The sequence below is a fragment of the Lethenteron reissneri genome, chromosome 17 (genome assembly GCF_015708825.2).
Source record: "Lethenteron reissneri isolate LAM-NWPU_2019-01 chromosome 17, ASM1570882v1, whole genome shotgun sequence".
Classification (NCBI taxonomy): Eukaryota; Metazoa; Chordata; class Hyperoartia; order Petromyzontiformes; family Petromyzontidae; genus Lethenteron; species Lethenteron reissneri.
The window spans coordinates 13,513,774-13,523,349 of record NC_083795.1 but is presented as its reverse complement, the minus strand read 5'-3'; the positions used below and the strand labels follow the sequence as shown (position 1 = coordinate 13,523,349).

Sequence of the window (9,576 nt, the reverse complement as noted above, 5' to 3'; positions counted from 1 at the left end):
GTGGTGTGGTTGTGGTGGTGGTTGTGGTGGGGTGGTTGTGGTGGGGTGGTTGTGGGGGTGGTTGTGGTGGTGTTTGGGGTGGGGGTGGTTGTGGTGGGGTGGTTGTGGTGGGGTGGTTGTGGTGGGTGGTTGTGGTGGTGTGGTTGTGGTGGTGGTTGTGGTGGGGTGGTTGTGGTGGGGTGGTTGTGGTGTGGTTGTGGTGGGTGGTTGTGGTGGGGTGGTTGTGGTGGGGTGGTTGTGGTGGGTGGTTGTGTGTGTGGTTGTGGTGTGGTGGTTGTGGTTGTGGTGTGGTGGTTGTGGTTGTGTGTGGTGTTGTGTTGGGGTGGTTGTGGTTGTGTGTGGTGGTTGTGGTGGGTGGTTGTGGTGGGGTGGTTGTGGGGGAAGAGACACTGGGGGGATAGGAGTGGGGCACTTTGTCCCGAGTTGTATCCCTGGCGACGGCTGACCTCAGTGGCGGGTGGTTCGGATGTCAACCAGTCCCTGGGTAATCCCCTCCGTTGGGGGTGAGAGAGACGTGATCGCGAGAAGAGTGGAAAATTTTGTCAATGGAAAAAAGGGGTCCTCGTTCTATTCCGCACGGCTTTCGTGTTGGTTTCCGTACGTATTGTGATGCGACGTACACACAACCGCTGATGGAGCAAGGCCTCTCCACCTTTCGGTCACAGGAGGTTTGCGTGACCATACTTCACAACGCTGGTCAGTGCGGTGTGGTATAGGGGGCTGCCTAGGACCGGTTCGGATACCACTCGCGCACTGACGTTCGCCTTGGTCGGGATTCGAACTCAGGTGAACTGGATTCGTGGCACAATGCGTTAATCGCTGCACCACCGCTCTACCTCCCGTAATACGTCGACATGTAATGCACTGAAGTTGTATCGAAGGAAGCCGCATTGCATTGCTTGGCCAATCCTCGTTTGTAAACACGGAGTGTTGCACCGCACGTTGAGCCGGAACAACATCGGAACTGGCGGAGTAGATCCCACCGTGCGTACGAGGAGAGAGCATTGATAGGTCCACACAGACGCGTAGACGGACCGACTTGGCTGTACTGCCGGTATCTCCTGAGCATCATCGCAGCGGGGCTGGCTCTGGAGTTCCGTAAATCTGAGTGTGGTCCACCAACCCTCTTCCGATGACTTCGCGCTACCGGTCAGTGAATTCTCACCATCGCGTCGCACCCGGCACAGCCAATCAACACCCTCGCCCCACCGCTTAAGATGTGAATTTGTAAACACGAGGGGCTGTTCAGGGAGTCATCTTGCACGGTCCACGCGTACACGGGAATTGCAAACCCCCGACACCAACACTAAACTCACCATACTGCTCACCGAGATCACGACTAAACTCACCACGCTGCTCACCAACACCAATACTAAACTCGCCGCACAGCTCACCAATACCAAAGCCCGGACGAGCATAGCATTTTTGTGCAAGATTTGCAACTACATTTATTGCACAAAACCCACGTGACCGCGAGCTCACGCGACGCGCGCGCCGTCAATTCGCGCGTGTTTCCACGCAGCCTCGCGTCCCGCAACTGCGATTAGCACGGCTGGCTACGTACGGTGCGAAAGAAGTTGAACGTACACACACATACATCCGAATGGGACCCATATCTCACGTACAGAGGGGGTGGTCTTTGCAGGCGACATCTGACAATCCGGCCAGCATTGCTTCAACTCAAGCCTGTTCTGCGCTAATGAAACGATGAATGTCGAAACCGGCCCGCAGTGTGTTGGTATTCGACCGTTGTTTGCTGAAAAGGGATGCACGTGTACGAAAAACATCCCGTGCGTGTGTGTGCGGCTAATGGGATTTGGTAGAACACGAAGATCCGTCGGCTTGTTTGTTGTGCACAGTCCCATCGCTCAACAAGATCGGAGGCCGGCGTGATGGATTGGGCTTGCCGGCTTGTAAACCGCATCGATGTTTAATCGTGATGCGCTCGCGTGACTTGTACCCTTGCAAACCTCATGCAGGAACAAGGGGCGCGTGTTTGTCCTCGGAGCTCACGCAGACCCAGTTCGCCACCCGTGACCCGCACCACACGGATCTCCACTCCGTGTGTGTGTGTGCTAGTCCGTGTGTGTGTGTGAATATGCGGGATCGTGGCCACTTGCTCCAACAGTCTGTTAACGGCTGCAGGGGAGGATATTTGTCTTTGTAGTTATGGCAATATGTGCATTGGAGCGTGCTGTGTATGCCAATGTGTGTATATCACTGCGTGGAAGAGTGTGCGTGTGTATGACTGTTTCTCTGAGATTGAGTATATACAGCATTCAAGTGTGTAGAACAATGGGTGTTATGTATGAATGGCAATGAATGTGTGTGTGTAGCAGAGTATCGGGAGCGGTGGTGTCGCCGTTAGCGCATTGCACTACAAACCCGGTCGACATCAGTGACGAATATCTGAACCTGTTCTGGGCCTCCCCAAAGTCGACTTAGCCTCAAATGAGTACCTGGTACGGTGCGTAAAAACATCGCCACTGGGGAGACAAAGGCGGTCGGGTGTGGTGCTGGCCACCCACCCCCTCGTGTGCCGTTCCGGCCTTTATAGGTGTTACTCAAAAACAGCACTTGCCGCACAATGTATTACGGCTATACGGGGGACCTTTGTTTTTCCCATCATCATGGTGTGTGAGAGAGAGCGTGAGGTAATGACGTTAAACTAGCAATGCTTCGCGGCGCTACAGGGTTAAAGATTTCTATTTTAATTTTCAGTGTAAGATAAGTGTGAAGCTTAAGAGAAGGGAAACCTGCCGGGACTGGTTAGGCGAGCGAGCGAGCAGGAACACCTGCGCGTGCAACAAAGACAAAGATCCCCCCTATAGCCTGTAGCAGACTCTTGGGACAAGTGCTGTTCGCGAGCGGCACATGTGAAGGCCGGAGCGGCGCACGCCTTTGATGACGCCAAATCGTAATTTAGGGCTGAGTCGACCGCAGGGTCGACCGGGTCCGATTTTATTGAAGTTGGCCGTGGCCGGGAATTGGATTTAGGTATCGCGGTGCAGCGCCAATTTCTGCGCAACCGCTCCCCACGACACAAAGACGCAAAGACAAAGATTCCCCGTGTCGCCCTAACGTCCTGTTGGGGCAAGTATTGTTAGCGAGCACCTATGAAGGCCAGAACGGCACACGAGGGAGTTGTTGGCCAGCACCACGCCCGACCGCCTTTGTCTCCCTAATGGCGATGCTTTTACGCACCGCACCGGGAACTCGTTCGAGGCTGAGTCGACCTAGGGAGGCCCAGAACCGATTTGAGATAATCGTCACTGGTGTTGTCCATGAACGGGAATTGAACTCGGGTCGCCGGGTTTATAGCGCAGTGCGCTAACTGCTACACTACCGCTCCCCACGACGCGTACACACACACATCGACACATTAGTACCACCAGCACGGGCCCACGCGGACGAACAGGCAATTCAGTGTGGATGTATATATCCCGCTACATCTCCAGACGCCAACACACGCACATAAACCATGTTAATTAAAAATAATGGGTTTATAAGCAGAAACCTGTAACCTACATAGATGCACACACAGATGAACGCACAAACACGCGCAGGCATAAACACATGTTCATACTCAGGGACATTAAAAACAAAAGTAGACACACACACGCATGCACACACACACGAGACCGGCACAGCACACGAGGGGGTCGGTTAGCCAACACCAAGAACGGCCGCCTTTGTCTCCCCAGTACTGATGTTTACACAACGCCCCAGGGACTACAATTTAAGGCTGAGTTGACCTAGGGGAGGCTCACCAGGGCCGGTTATAATATCCGCCACTGTTATTGGACCGTGAGCGGGAATCCAATTCGGGTCGCCGGGTTCGTTAGACACCCGCGCGGAGAGACAAACACAGGCACACGTACAACACGCGCGCACAAGCACACAGACACACACGTCCGTACGCACCCGCACACACGCGCGAAGACGCACACAAAAACACACAGACACACACGCACGCGATCACAGGCACACTGGCGCATCCACACACAAAGATCCCCGTATGGCCTAGGGGAGGCCCAGGACCGGTTCAGATAATCGTCACTGGCGGCGTTGGCCGTGAGCGGGAATCGACCTCGGGTCGCCAGGTTCGTCGCGCAGCGTCGCGCTAACCGCTTACACCACCGCTCCCCACCACACCCATCCACACACAGACAGACACACAGACAGACCACACACACACACAGGCGCGCCCACACACTGGCGCACCTCGGCTAATGAGACACCTCCACTCCCGGCCTCCCTTGAGGAACCTTCGCGACTGCATTTGCCTAAACAGAACCAACCTCACACTCACGTGGGTTGCAGTCACATAAACAGGAAAAAAGTGTCCCAATTAGCGGGATTCCTAATTAAGGGATGTGGCGTGCCCTCACGGACTCTGGGAGCAAGCGCACACGTATACAGAGAACAAAGACACATATCCCCCGTATAGCCTTAAACAGACTGTCGTGGGACAAGTGCTGTTAGCGAGCACCTATGAAGAACGGCACGACACACGAGGGGTTGGGTGGGTGACAGCACATGCCCGGCCGCCTTTGTCTCCAAAGTGGCGATGTTTACACAGCGCGCCAGGTACTCATTTGAGGCTGAGTCGACCTAGGGTGAGGCCCAGGATGATTCTGCTGATCGTCACTGGTGTTGGCCGTGAACGTGTGCTCGTGTGCCGGCCAAAATTATCATCGGTCGTGAATAACCCGAACCCTGTCGTGGATTCTCCCATAGGTCCACTGGGCCTTAAATAAGTACTTGGTGCGGTGCGTTAACATTCGCACTGGAGAGACAAAGGCAGCCGGGCGTGATTCTGCCCACACCACCGCCTTTGATTGGCGTTCCGGTCTTCATAAGTACTCGCTAACAGCATTAGCCCCAGCAATCTGTGCACGGTAATCTTTGCCTCTGTGTAAATGCAATAAAGTGTTTATGTATTAACGTATGTGTACAGTATGTGTATATGTGTATCTATAAAGGTGTGTATCGTGGGTGTCTTTTATTATTGTATGTATGTGTGCATATATGTACTGTGTGTGTGTCTGGGGAACGGTGGCGCTGTGGCTAGCGCACCGCACTACGAACCTCTGCGACCCGAGTTCGATTCCCGCTCACGACCCCTAGGTTGACTCAGCCTTAAATTAGCCGGGCGTGATGTTGGTCACTCACCCCCGCGTGTGCCATTCCGGCCTTCAAAGGTACTCGCTAACAGCACTTGGCCCAACAGTCTGTTAAAGGCTATACAGGGGGTCTTTGTATGTGTGTGTGAACGTTCCAAGTAGCGGATTCTATCATTTCTCTTCCCCCACCCCGAGCCGCGCCCTGCACCAACTCCCTGGCCAGACGCCAGCCACTGCGTGTGCGCAAAGCCAGCGCACAGAGTACGCACAGCCAGAGTACGCCCCTGATGCGTACACCAGCTAGGAGTGTACCGGCATCACGTAGCACACGGATGATGTATACAGCTGGGGCATCGCCGGCACGTAACTAGCGTGCACAGAGAGCGTGCACAGCGAGAACACGAGCAGAGCACAGACAGCTTTCACGTCTCGCAACAGCCTCGCCGTGAGCGCGCCGAGACCCGCGTGGTGATGCAGCGGTTCCCGCAGAGCCACGAAGGGCAACTCGGAGACCCGACCCGGCCCCGGTCATCCAAACTCCCAGCCCCCGCCGCACCACGCAACACTCCCCCCCCCACTTCGTGCCCCACCCTCATCATCCTTTTTTTGTTCTCATGGGCTCCACTTCACGTGGCTCATCCATAGCGCGCGCAAGAAAGCCGCGGCGGCCGAGACATCGTAGAGGGACACGCGAAAGCCGCGCAGATGTCTGTGTTGTTGTTGTTGTTCATCCACTCACCCGCACACATCCCCGATGTTTTGATAATTTACTGATAGCGTGGCGATGTACCTTAAATGCCGGGGTCAGGCGGAGAACGCGCGGGTGTCCCGGCTCACAACGCAGCGACAAACGGAGCCGAGTGCACGCTCCCGGGGAGAGAGCTCATTTTAAATGTATTGTTCCGCTTGCTAATCAATACTTCATTAGGGCGGCGGTGTGCGAGCTGTTTGGCAAAAGTGGAACTGCCAACAGTAATTGAAGTGAACACGCAAGCACCCCGTGTGCACACATTCGCAGCGGACGCGTGGGAGAGTGTGTGTGTGTGCGATGTGCGTGCGAGTGTGTGGTGTGATGTGCGTGCGATGTGCGTGTGTGGGGAGCCGTGTCGCAGCGGTTAGCGCGCCGCGCTACGAAATCGGCCACCCGAGTTGGATTCCCGCCCGCGGCCAACACCGGTGACGATTGTCCGAACCGGTCCTGGGCCTCCCCTAGATCAACTCAGCCTCCAATGAGTACCTGGTGCGGTGTGAAAAAGCGCGCAAGAGATTGGACCGAGCGGGTTCCTTGACTCGGCGAGTGTTGGTGAATGAAAGCGCAGCGCGTGCTAACGCAGCACTTGCCCCAACGGTCTGTACGAGGGATCTTTGTCTTGGGTGCGTCGCAGCCACGGGCCGGAGGGGGGGGGTAGAAGCGACCGAAGATGATTTCACTCAGAGGTCGTCCGTCCTTCCGCCAGCTCTCCAGGCATCCACCCATCCATCAAGTCCGTCTGTCCATTAGCCCGTCCGTCAGTTGGCCCGCACGGCAACCCGGCGTTGTTAGAACCACGCCTGGCAGCCGCCACGCTTTTAGACAATTTCTGCCACGCCGAGTCAGTCGGAGGCTCTGTCTGAGCCACCCAGCAAACTCGCCCGCGGCGAGAACGGAGGCCCCCTTCGCCGTGAATGAGCCGTCCGTCACTCCACGTCGAGAAGGGCTCGATTTGTGTTTGTGTTCCACGGGGATAGGGAGTTCTGTCTGAAGCAATCATTACAGAAGCAGACGTTCAGCGCAAAAATGGAATTATCACCGCTGGGGTTTTGCGAGCACAGATTCAATTGGGAGGGGGGGGGGGAGGTTATGGGGGAGGGCGAAGTCGCGGAGCTCTCTAAGCTGGAGACGTCACTGGCTCGGAGCGCCGCGCCGAGAGAGGCAAGAGACCGTCATTGGGTGCGCATTTGTCGCCGGGCGCATTTTGTTGAGCTATTTCATTCATTTATTTTTCTTGTGCTGCTGTTTGTTTTCTCTTCGGAGCTCAGATGCTGTCTCGGGAGAGAGCGACAGAGAGCGAGCGAGCTAGAGAGAGAGAGAGACGGCGTCAAATATCGCGCGAGTCAATTCGCGGTCACCTTCGCCTCTCCGCGGAGCGCTCTTGGACTCGTTTGGCGAGAGCCGCGAACTCTCCACGCGAAGCGTCCTCCCCCCCACACACACAAAGCGAACCCCGCGTCTACCGAGCGGGGCTCGCTGTTGGCGCAGTGCGCGGTCATCGGCTCGGCCAGTTCGGCCCCGCGGACGAGCGATGCACGGCGACTGAAGTCCACCCTCCCACCTTCCTCGCCACGTCGATAACGACTCGATGAACTGTTACGATTTCGCGATCGCGCTTATATTTATTTCATAAATGCATCATCTGTTCTACTGTATCGTGTGCGATTTGTACAGTTATACAGGACGAAATAACAGTATAGGCAGGGAAATAATGCTGATAGATTTCAACAGAGAGGTCTCTGATGACGATAATGATGATGATGGTGGTGACGGGAATGAGGACGGAGACAATTCTCCTTGCGTGTGTCTCGAGGTGAAAAAGTAAAGAAAAAAGAGCAACGTAGATGTTTAGGTCCAGTTTATTGGGCCAATTCACGGCGTTTGTGGATGCCGCGTGTGGCGCCTCTCTTCCTCCGCTGAGCGATCTGTGGGGGGTGCGGGGGGGGGGGGGGTACCGGTTCACGATGTGGGTCCGCACGGTGTGTGATGGAATTCCTGATCCTAGAAGGAGCCCAGACGCTGGTCGTGTCGTGTGAGGGACTGGGGCTTCAAGGTGTTACCCCCCCCCGCCCTGCTCCAAGAGCACCCGCTCAGGAGGGTTGATCGCCGCGGTAAACGGAAGAAGCCGCACCGGCAAGACAACGCGTGGATGGGCGAATGGTCACGGGGTAATCGCTCTGTGGCTCCAGCTGGAAAGGGCCCAAGGAGGCCTAGGCGAGACGTCACCGATCGTCGCGCTCCGTTGCCGTGAGCCGTTCGTGTCTTTTTTTTGGGTGCGTTTGGTTTTTTGTTCTTCCCCCCGCAACCTACCGATTGGCACGGTTGGCTACGTACGGTGCGAAAGAAGTTCTACATCCATGCATACACACGTCATGGAGCCGCGTTCAAAATTTGGGGCTTTGCTTTATTTTCCATTTGTCCGCGCGGAGGGCGGTAGTCGTCTCGTTGATGTCCTCATGCGGTCGAGTGGTAGTCCAGCTCGTTATCTGCTGGTGAGTTCGAAGCGACAAAGTTTCCCTTCGTGGCATCGGACATGATTTGCTCTTGATTTTGAAAATGATAATGGAGAGATAAATTGCCACAACAACAGCAGCGCGCAAAAACAAACAACCTGCACAACTAAACTAATTTTTTATTTGGCCAGAGTAAGGCCAACTGAGCTATGTAGCTCTTTGTCAGAAGCAACCTGGCCACGCATGATAGCTCAACGAAGTGCCTTGCCGCGTGGGAATGTATAGCGACACCCAAAGACTCTCCACGCGTGTTTACCACGGCCACCGCACCACCCGCCTCGCACAGCACGGATTGAGTGACGGTTCAGAGACGCGGGCTGATGGGACCATCGCCATCGCCATGACGGGACCATCACTGTTGGCTGCAGCGCCTCCCTCCCGGTCGCCCTTCTCTTAAATGGATGTCAGGCGCGGGGGTGGAGGATCGGGCACGGCCCGTAATTACCCTGCCTCCTGCCCTCGGAGCGCGCAGTCCTTGAGATCATTTTCACACCGCGGCCGCAACACATATTTTTTCAATAAATGCAATATTATATATAAATAAATACAACACATAGGCTGGAATAGAATTTAGAGTGGCGGTGTGCGCGAAGGGTCCGAAATGACCGCGCCGCGTGCTCACCAAGTGGCGGGTTTTGATGTTGTGCAGCGGTAAGTGTGACAGATTAATTGATTATCGCTAAACACCTCCTCTGCGCGAATTCAATGCAAATTATTGTACATTTTTGCAAATTGCTTCGTTTAACAAATTTCGAGCGTTCGCTCATCATAGAATATTTCCGGATTTATCACCGTGACGGTGAAAGTTATCAAATTCATATTTCTCTCTATGTATATTGTCCCACCAGCAAATATTTGGTGCGTTCGACTCAGTCACAACAACAACACCAACAAACAACCACCACAGTCACTTCTTCAACTACAGCCACCACCAGCAGCAACAACAGCAGTAACACAACAGTGGCTGCGTATTTATCAGTGGACTCTCCCTCGCGTGTTCCAGCAAAGGTTCTGCCCCGGGATGTTGACATTGTTCCAAGACTCCAAAATTGAAGGGCCTGGCCTGCAGTCCCCCAGTGTGGACGTAATTGCGAGAAGTGCAACCTCTGACCTGACAAGCAAGGGACCCGCAACCCGTCCATTCGGAGGTAATTGCGAAACGTTGCTGCCCGTGACCCTCTCGGCG

The 9,576-nt window shown here is 55.0% G+C and overlaps 1 protein-coding gene across 1 annotated transcript in view; it reads right to left on the bottom strand.

The window, feature by feature from the left end:
- Window positions 1-9,576, bottom strand: part of LOC133343523 (complexin-1) — a 347,833-nt gene that overhangs the window by 179,709 nt on the left and 158,548 nt on the right. The gene's annotated exons all lie outside the window — the stretch shown is intronic.